Below are 9,841 nucleotides of genomic sequence, written 5' to 3' on the forward strand. Positions count from 1 at the left end.
ATCTATCAGATATGTAGCCCCAGGGATCACCACTGTGTATGGAGATAGTGGAGAGTTAACATCTTAACACCAGTCTTTTATCTATAGTATGTAGCCCCAGGGATCACCACTGTGTATGGAGATAGTGGAGAGTTAACATCTTAACACCAGTCTTTTTATCTATAGTATGTAGCCCCAGGGATCACCACTATGCTGACCCTTCATATTGTATATATGTGTACAGGCATTAGTACTAGAAGCCATTGATTAAACGTCACCATGGTGATGACTAGAAGGTAAATAAATACTAAAGCCTGCGATGAGTTAGCACTTTTTTTTATATATACTGTACTGAAGCCAGCTACATGCCATCTTGTAGGCTAATAATGACCACTGTGACAGATTAAATCGATGCACTGGTATCTAGTGCAGTGATGAAAAGTGCATGGCACACAAAATAAGATGGGCCAACCTCTTTATTATCAACAGTTTTAAAGAGGACACAATAAATATCACTAATGTCTAGTCCTTGAAAAACAAATGGCTACGCCAACCCCAAGTTGGAGGTCCAAAGCAATCCCTGAATTAACGTTAGAAATTGATAGATTAGCAACATAAACATAGCAATAATCAATTCAGAATTCATATTTTATTCCAAATTCATAAAGTAAATTGACATCGTGATCAGTAGTCAAGTGATATTATGCTCAGTTCATGTTCAGATAACTTTACAGCAAATCAATTCATCAACACAATAACAGTTAGTCAAGCTAAGCCCAACCAAACACGACCAAAATCAGGGACAAGAGGATATATATTTTAACTCAGCAATGTGCATTATCAATATGGTCTCAAATACATGTCCATATTTGTTGCTGTAAGTTAACATGCTGAATGTGCTAAGTTAGTAATCTTAAAAATAATAAATCTGTTAAAGGCTAAAATAAACATTTATCCAGCCATATATTACAGAAATGTACATGACAACAAAAATGTGCTGAGTTCAAATAAATAAGAAACAAAGTAATCCTGGACTATGTTTCCCGACAACATCTTGTCTTTTCAGGATCCAAAACATCCAGTACCACAGGCTTGTTGAATAACTCACCGTTTGGTTCTCAACCAGGGATCTTTCTTAGGGTTGGAAAATGTTGGGAACTTTCCACAAATCACCTGGTTTTTCTGTCTTTTCATCCCCATTTGAAGATTCCCAGAATAGTGAGGGAAATAAGCAGGAAATTCAGAATCCTCTCATTTTGGAAAATATACCAGAATTTTGCAACAGTAAATCTTTCTTTTTGGAAACATAAAAACATGGAATTGGTGGAGATGACATTTGAAACAACAGGCACATACCCATAGTAATACAAAGAGGGTTGCATCTCAAATGGAACACTATTCCCTATATAGTGCACTACTTTTGACCAGGGTCCAATAGGGCTTTGGTCAAAAGAAGTGCACTATATTTGAAATAGGGTGCCATTTGGGATGCATTCAGGGTTTACATACTGCTTTGAACAAAGACACTTGACTGAACAAAAAACAAAAAGTTGCCCTAATAGAAAAAAGCAATCTCCCAATCACCCTCTCCTGTTATAATACATCAGTATCAACACACCGTTGTGGAATATTAACCCATCTCAGGCAGAAACCAGAAAACAACAGTTCAAATTAAAGTTTTACTGCCTTGTATGAACAATCCAAATGTCATATTCTTATGTTATAGCAAACCAGCTGTAACAGAAACCAATCCAGTTTAAATATCTCCTGGTCCATGCAGGTAGCAGACCTGGGCCATATTCATTAGAGCACACTGTTTAAAATGATTTAAAATACTTCAATTGTATTTGATTAAACTTGCCTTTTGCAGGTGAACCCATAGAAAAGTCCAGAACATGCAAACCCCGCCCACCCGGCACTCCCAGGCAGGCTAAAGCAAATGCTCAAAAGTATTTAAAACATTTCAAATAGTATTTGAACCCAGGTCTGGCAGGCTGTGGTCTTGTCAGTGGACATATTCGTCTTCACTCATGTCAGAGTCATCTGCCTCCACCTCTCCTTCGATCACTGATTTCTTCCCCTTACAACATGACACCAACAGGCCGATGAGGAAAACCTACAGGTTGAAAACATGGACATTTACAATCAATCAATCAAACACCACCAGGTCAATGAGGAGAACCTACAGGTGGAAAACATGGACATTTACAATCAAACACCACCAGGCCAATGAGGAGAACCTACAGGTGGAAAACATGGAAAACAACGTATGTAAATAAGTCATGGACCATCTCCCAAGGTCATACTAGAGTACTATATAAATAGTATGTGACAAAAAATAAAGTTTTCTAGTATGTGAAATTTAGAGAAATAGTACAGCTGGTCAATTTATCTGATTATCAGCTGTCGTCTAACACGTGAGTCAGAAAAGACCAATGAATTCTACTAGATCAAACACCAAATGAGTATGCAGTTTAAGTAAATGAGTACGCAGTTTCAGTAAATGAGTACGCGGATTAAGTAAATGAGTACGCAGTTTAAGTAAATGAGTACGCAGTTTCAGTAAATGAGTATGCAGATTAAGTAAATGAGTATGCAGTTTCAGTAAATGAGTACGCAGATTAAGTAAATGAGTACGCAGTTTAAGTAAATGAGTACGCAGTTTAAGTAAATGAGTACGCAGTTTAAGTAAATGAGTACGCAGATTAAGTAAATGAGTATGCAGTGTAAGTGAATGAGTATGCAGTTTAAGTAAATGAGTATGCAGTTTAAGTAAATGAGTATGCAGATTAAGTAAATGAGTACGCAGTTTAAGTAAAAGTGTGTGCGGTTTAAGTAAATGGTTTGCGGTTTAAGTAAATGAGTATGCGGTTTAAGTAAATGAGTACGCGGTTTAAGTAAATTAGTATGCGGTTTAAGTAAATTAGTATGTGGATTAAGTAAATGAGTATGCGGTTTAAATGAGTATGCAATTTAAATTAGTACGCAGTTAAAGTACATGAGTACGCAGTTTAAGTAAATGAGTATGCTGTTTCAATAAATGAGTATGCAGTTTAAGTAAATGAGTACACAGTTTAAGTAAATGAGGATGCGGTTTAAGTAAATGAGTATGCGGTTTAAGTAAATGAGTATGCACTTTAAGTAAATGAGTACGCGGTTTGAGTGTGCAGTTTAAGTAAATGAGTATAGAGTTTAAGTAAATGAGTATGCGGTTTAAATGAGTGTGCAGATTAAGTAAATGAGTATGCAGTTTAAGTAAATGTGTACGCGGTTTAAATTGGTTTGCGGTTTAAGTAAATTAGTACGCAGTTTAAGTACTTGAGTATGCGGTTTAAGTACATGAGTACGCGGTTTAAGTACTTGAGTGTGTGGTTTAAGTAAATGAGTATGTGGTTTAAGTAAATGAGCATGCGGTTTAAGTAAACGAGTATGCAGTTTAAGTACTTGAGTACGCGGTTTAAGTACTTGAGTACGCGGTTTAAGTACTTGAGTGTGTGGTTTAAGTAAATGAGTATGTGGTTTAAGTAAATGAGCATGCGGTTTAAGTAAATGCGTATGCAGTTTAAGTAGGACGCTAGTATGGCGGTCATCTTTAATGTTCAAACAATTTAACCAATCAATCAATGACTTGCAGCTATAATTCTAGCAGACTCAGCAGTACTCAGTAAATCTGATCTGCCTTTACACTATAAATTGCACTTATAGTTACACCATCTGTGACATTTTTGCAAGAACATTGTCAACCAAATCTTTGAGTTTCCAACACATACCCCGATAAACACCCAGTTGCCAAAGTAGTAGATGGTACTGAAGAACCAGAACTTGTGGAGGAAAAGGTACGACCTCGTCACTGTGCATTCGTCTGAAAAAGTGAGAAAACAAAAAAATGGAAAGAACATAATTGAGTCTTTGCTAACACTGCATTAGTTTGACATCAGAAGATAATCTTAGTTCTCTAAACTTAGTTTAGACTTCAAGTGTTGTGTGTTTGGAATGGCAAATGTATATTAAATGACACAAAAACAAGCATGTATTTTAAGTAAATGATGAGTAATCATGCACAGAATGAGCAGTATGGCTGGTGTCATTTATATGTTTCAACAGCACAACATGGCCAGCCTTAGGAGTTCACTGAAGTCACTATGGCTGCGTTTACACAGGCAGCCCAATTCTGATAATTTTTTTCAATAATTGGTCTATTGACCAATCAGAATTGGCTTGCCTGTGAAAATGCAGCCATTATGTCTTTAAAATGTTAAAGGATCTTATTCTGGGAGCAATTAACGGCATTATACTAACTGGTAGTGACCCAACACCACCACCATTACAAGGTAGCCCCAAGAGACGCCTCCGACATTAATTACAGGCCCTGCAGCATCCGTTTGATCCATGATGTTAATGCAACAGTTAATGGGATGTAAGTAGGAGCCATTATCAACCAAATGCAGTAAAAAAGACCAGTCAGACCAGAAATGGACATTCTAATGGTTGTCATTGAGATTGATATTCTAATGGTTGTCGGTTTCAGAACTAATAGGGACCTTCCTACGCTTTTAGAAAGGAAAGTAACAAGGAAATAGGAAAATAAGAACCCAGCATCCTACTGCATGTATTTTAGACTACCATCATACAATGCAACAGTTAATGGAATGTACGTAAAACACTCATAAACCAAATAACAGAAATCTGCATGTACTTAGCATACGAATGCTTTTAGTACCTTCTTATGAGTCAGAAAGGGGTTTGACATTATAACTCCAAAAGCAGGGAAGGGAGATAAACAGCAGAACTTGGTGTGAATCCAGCATCCTAATGCATTTATATTAGACTACGTTCTTATGTATGAGTCAGTGTGTGAGGGGTTGGAGAACTGGCAAAGTAACAACTAACTAACTACACTGTGTCCACGGGCGATATTCTCAATCCAAGGCGAGGCAGATGGAACAGGTTTAAGTAAATTAAGTTTACATCAAGTGTCACTGCGAGGTTAAGATGAAGCAGTGTGATTGGACCCTGTAAAAGGATTTCGGTGGGGTTGGAACATCTTCAGGCCATTATTATATTTGAATATCTTTGCTTTTAGTCAATGCTATTATTCTAGTTATGAGTTCACGTAAAATGAGAGTTCTTCACTACAGTATGTAGCAATGTATTCCATGAAATGGGAATATGGAGGTATTCACTTGTAGGTTTTGTTTTCCATGTTGAAGAAATGTTGTTGTAAGAAACAACAGGGTGAGTTGGAAGGTTTCAACTGTCAATGAAAGTCCATAAGAAACACAGAGTGGCAGTGTGTGTACGATTAAGTGTGACAAAGCAATCACTTGCAGTGTGGTCAGGTGCCACAAAGAGGGACTTAGGGAAATTGCAGTTGGCTCAGAACAGGGCAGCACGGTTGTCTCAGAACAGGGCAGCACGGCTGCCTCAGAACAGGGCAGCACGGCTGTCTCAGAACAGAGCAGCACGGCTGTCTCAAAACAGAGCAGCACGGCTGTCTCAAAACAGAGCAGCACGGCTGTCTCAAAACAGAGCAGCACGGCTGTCTCAGAACAGGGCAGCACGGCTGTCTCAGAACAGGGCAGCATGGCTGTCTCAGAACAGGGCAGCATGGCTATCTCAGAACAGGGAAGCATGGCTGCCTCAGAACAGGGCAGCACGGCTATCTCAGAACAGGGCAGCATGGCTGTCTCAGAACAGGGCAGCACGGCTGTCTCAGAACAGGGCAGCATGGCTGTCTCAGAACAGGGCAGCATGGCTGGCACTTAAAAGTACACGGAGAGCTAACATTAATAATATGCATGTCAATCTCTCCTGGCTCAAAGTGGAGGAGAGATTGACTTCATCACTACTTGTTTTTGTAAGAAGTGTTGACAAGTTGAATGTACCAAGGTGTCTGTCTAAACAACGAGCACACAGCTCAGACACCCATACATACCCCAAAAGACATGCCACAAGAGGATTAGTCACAGTCCCCAAGTCCAGAACAGACTATCGGAGGCGCACAGTACTACAGGAACTAATGGGGATCCATAATAAACACCAGGAAGAGTAGCTGCTGCCTTGACAGGAACTAATGGGGATCCATAATAAACCCCAGGAAGAGTAGCTGCTGCCTTGGCAGGAACTAATAGGGATCCATAATAAACCCCAGGAAGAGTAGCTGCTGCCTTAGTAGGAAATAATGGGGATCCATAATAAACCCCAGGAAGAGTAGCTGCTGTCTTAGTAGGAACTAATGGGGATCTCTAATAAATACAAATACTTGCATGCAGTCTTATTACCCAAGCAAAGCACTTGCTGTGCAACTGTGTAACTAACGATGGCCCTGTCCTCACTTAAGACTACAATCTGAGAATCTGTTCAATGGTCATTCCAATTGTTGATATTCACCTATGGATTCTTAATAAAAAGAACATTTTTGAATTTATTTGGGAGGGGTTACATTTCCCTAGCCCATCCTTTAGCTGTATACCAAAACAAGTGGCAGGGCTAGCGTTTTGTTGTTTTTCAAATCCCAGAATGGAACTTGAAGTGCCCCTGTCCTGACTGATGTGTCTTAGAGGGGCTGTTAACGCCATAGAGGAACCCAGCCTCGGGCTAACTGTGTCACGGTAACTGAAAGAGCCTACAACTCTTCTTGTAAAGTAGAAAGCTGTGTCACTGTCACTGTGGATAGGGCTGATCCCTGGATAACTTCCAATGTGAAGTCACAGTCGACAGAATCTTAAACACCACTCATATGTCATAATGTACTGCATACCTACACGTAATAAACTCAGCAAAAAAGAACCATCCTCTCACTGTCAACTGCGTTTATTTTCAGCAAACTTAACATGTGTAAATATTTGTAGGAACATAACAAGATTCAACAACTGAGACATAAACTGAACAAGTTCCACAGACATGTGACTAAAATAAATGGAATAATGTGTCCCTGAACAAAGCGGGGCGGTCAAAATCAAAAGTAACAGTCAGTATCTGGTGTGGCTATCAGCTGCATTAAGTACTGCAGTGCAGATTTGCCAGTTCTCGCTGTGAGATGTTACCGCACTCTTACACCAAGGCACCTGCAAGTTCCCGGACATTTCTGGGGGGAATGGCCCTAGCCCTCACCCTCCGATCCAACAGGTCGCAGCCGTGCTCCATGGGATTGTGATCCGGGCTCTTCGCTGGCCAGAACACTGACACTCCTGTCTTGCAGGAAATCATGCACAGAATGAGCAGTATGGCTGGTGTCATTGACATGCTGGAGGGTCATGTCAGGCTGAGCCTGCAGGAAGTGTACCACATGAGGGAGGAGGATGTCTTCCCTGTAACGCACAGTGTTTAGATTGCCTGCAATGACAACAAGCTCAGTCCGATGATGCTGTGACACACCGCCCCAGACCATGACGGACCCTCCACATCCAAATCGATCCCGCTCCAGAGTACAGGCCTTGGTGTAACGCTCATTCCGTCGACAATAATCGCGAATCCGACCATCACTACTGGTGAGACAAAACCGCGACTCGTCAGTAAAGAGCACTTTTTGCCAGTCCTGTCTGGTCCAGCGACGGTGGGTTTGTGCCCATAGGCGACGTTGTTGCCGGTGATGTCTGGTGAGGACCTGCCTTACAACAGCCCTACAAGCCCTCAGTCCAGCCTCGCTCAGCCTATTGGGGACAGTCTGAGCACTGATGGAGGGATTGTGCGTTCCTGGTGTAACTCAGGTGTTTGTTGTTGCCATCTTGTATCTGTCCTGCAGGTGAGATGTTCGGATGTACCGATCCTGTGCAGGTGTTGTTACACGTGGTCTGCCACTGCGAGGACGATCAGCTGTCCGTCCCCTCTCCCTGTCTTAGGCGTCTCACAGTACGGACATGGCAATTTATTGCCCTGGCCACATCTGCAGTCCTCATGTCTCCTTGCAGCAAGGCACATTCACACAGATGAGCAGGGACCCTGTTTTTCAGAGTCAGTAGAAAAGCCTCTTTAGTGTCCTAAGTTTTCATAACTGTGACAATTGCCCACCTAATTGTACTTCATTGTAAGCTGTTAGTGTCTTAACGACCGTTCTGCAGGTGCATGTTCATTAATTGTTTATGGTTCATTGAACAAGCATGGGAATTTTCTTTGAAAGACAGGGTCCTAAAAAAGGGATGTTTCTCTTTTTGCTGAGTTTATGTGGTGTTATGTCATTTGTACTGCAGCCTTGTATCTTAGCAACACCAAATCTCATATGTACTGCAGCCTTGTATCTTAGCAACAACACATATCATATGTACTGCAGCCTTGTATCTTAGCAACAACACATCTCATATGAACTGCAGCCTTGTATCTTAGCAACAACACATATCATATGTACTGCAGCCTTGTATCTTAGCAACAACACATATCATATGTACTGCAGCCTTGTATCTTAGCAACAACACATCTCATATGTACTGCAGCCTTGTATCTTAGCAACAACACATCTCATATGAACTGCAGGCTTCTATCTTAGCAACAACACATTTCATATGTAGTGTAAGTATCTACCTAATATAGGATGTTTTAGTCACAGTTCATGTACTGTAAGCTTCCATCTATATCTATATAATGTGTTTTAAAGACAGAGGTGAGGGACTGGATGGGCAAGCTAGCAACTGCTGCTGTCTTCTTTAGAATTTAAACAAATAAAAGAATGACTGACCTTTAAGGAAGAAAACCACAACTTTAACCAACACGATAGAGAAACAGTTTGACTATCATATACTGAATCTGGCCAGGAGATTTAAGGTGACTTCAAAGTGTCTGCAAAGAAAAGAAGATCCAAGTCACAGAAATCCCACGACGAACTAACCATGCAAAACGTCTGAGACTGTAGCTGCAGCTCTAAAGAAGGTTTCATTGTGTGTGTGTGTGTGTGTGTGTGTGTGTGTGTGTGTGTGTCTGTGTGTGTGTGTGCGTGCAGACAAGGAGAATCCTGGGTAATAGCTAAGCGGCTCTCCAGTCGCCACAGTGCAACAAAAAAGAAAGACAAGAAAAAAATAGCATTTGAAAAGAAGTGGGTAAACTGTGTAATTCACTTGTCTGCAGGGCTGGAGGGCTGGAGGGCTGAGGTATCCATGACAGGCTAAGGCTGTTGTCCAAATGGAACTATAGTCCTTACATTCTAAACTACTTCTGATGAGAGCCCTATGGGCCTGGGTCATAAGTAGTGCACTCTATAGTAAATACGGTGCAATTTGGGATAGAGCCTAAGAGAGTGGCCAGTCAGTTGCTCTATTCAGCTCTAAATGGAGAGGAGGAGAGGCAGAAAGGAAGAGGAGGAGGAGGAGGAGAAAAGAGGAGAGAGAGGAGACGGTCAGATTGCCCTTAGGATTCAGAGTTTTCCTATTGTCAGAGTTTGGGGAATCCCCAGTCTTACCTGATGAGCCGGTCCCAGGAAGGGAAAGGTAGGGAGTTTACATGGATAAGAAGGAAATGAAAGGAGTTGTGATGTAATAAATAGGAGCTGTAGGGACAGATACTGTTGGGCAGAGGAATGGGTAGACCTTAAGTACAAGTACAAACAATGTGATTGGAAACAGGCTTTGCCAGGGACTTCAAAATAAACCCAACTCTGGAGAGAACGCGTTCAACAAGGGTCAAGAGATGAGGATGGGATAACATCCTATTCCATTCTAAAAGCTGGAGATGCTATATAGTAATTAGATATTTAGCTAAATATGGTGCAATATTTGTTCAATACTGTGCTCGGTCCCTGACATAAAACAAAGGACATAAAATAAAGAAACCAGTGCTTGGAGCCTATTGAAGACGGCTTAGCATATATTGTAGCAGTTAGCTACGTGTGAGGCATTGTAATGTAGCAGTTAGCTACGTGTGAGGTATTGTATTG

At 41.0% G+C, this 9,841-nt stretch overlaps 1 long non-coding RNA gene across 1 annotated transcript; it reads right to left on the reverse strand.

The window, feature by feature from the left end:
- Positions 1 to 609: 609 nt before the first annotated feature.
- Positions 610 to 8,767, reverse strand: LOC121843716. The gene is made up of 3 exons (XR_006081714.1): positions 8,651 to 8,767; positions 3,750 to 3,841; positions 610 to 2,095 (listed from the first exon to the last, which is right to left on the reverse strand). It is a non-coding gene; the product is annotated as an uncharacterized LOC121843716 (long non-coding RNA).
- Positions 8,768 to 9,841: the final 1,074 nt, after the last annotated feature.

Source organism: Oncorhynchus tshawytscha, unplaced genomic scaffold (genome assembly GCF_018296145.1).
Source record: "Oncorhynchus tshawytscha isolate Ot180627B unplaced genomic scaffold, Otsh_v2.0 Un_contig_9442_pilon_pilon, whole genome shotgun sequence".
NCBI classification, from domain to species: Eukaryota; Metazoa; Chordata; class Actinopteri; order Salmoniformes; family Salmonidae; genus Oncorhynchus; species Oncorhynchus tshawytscha.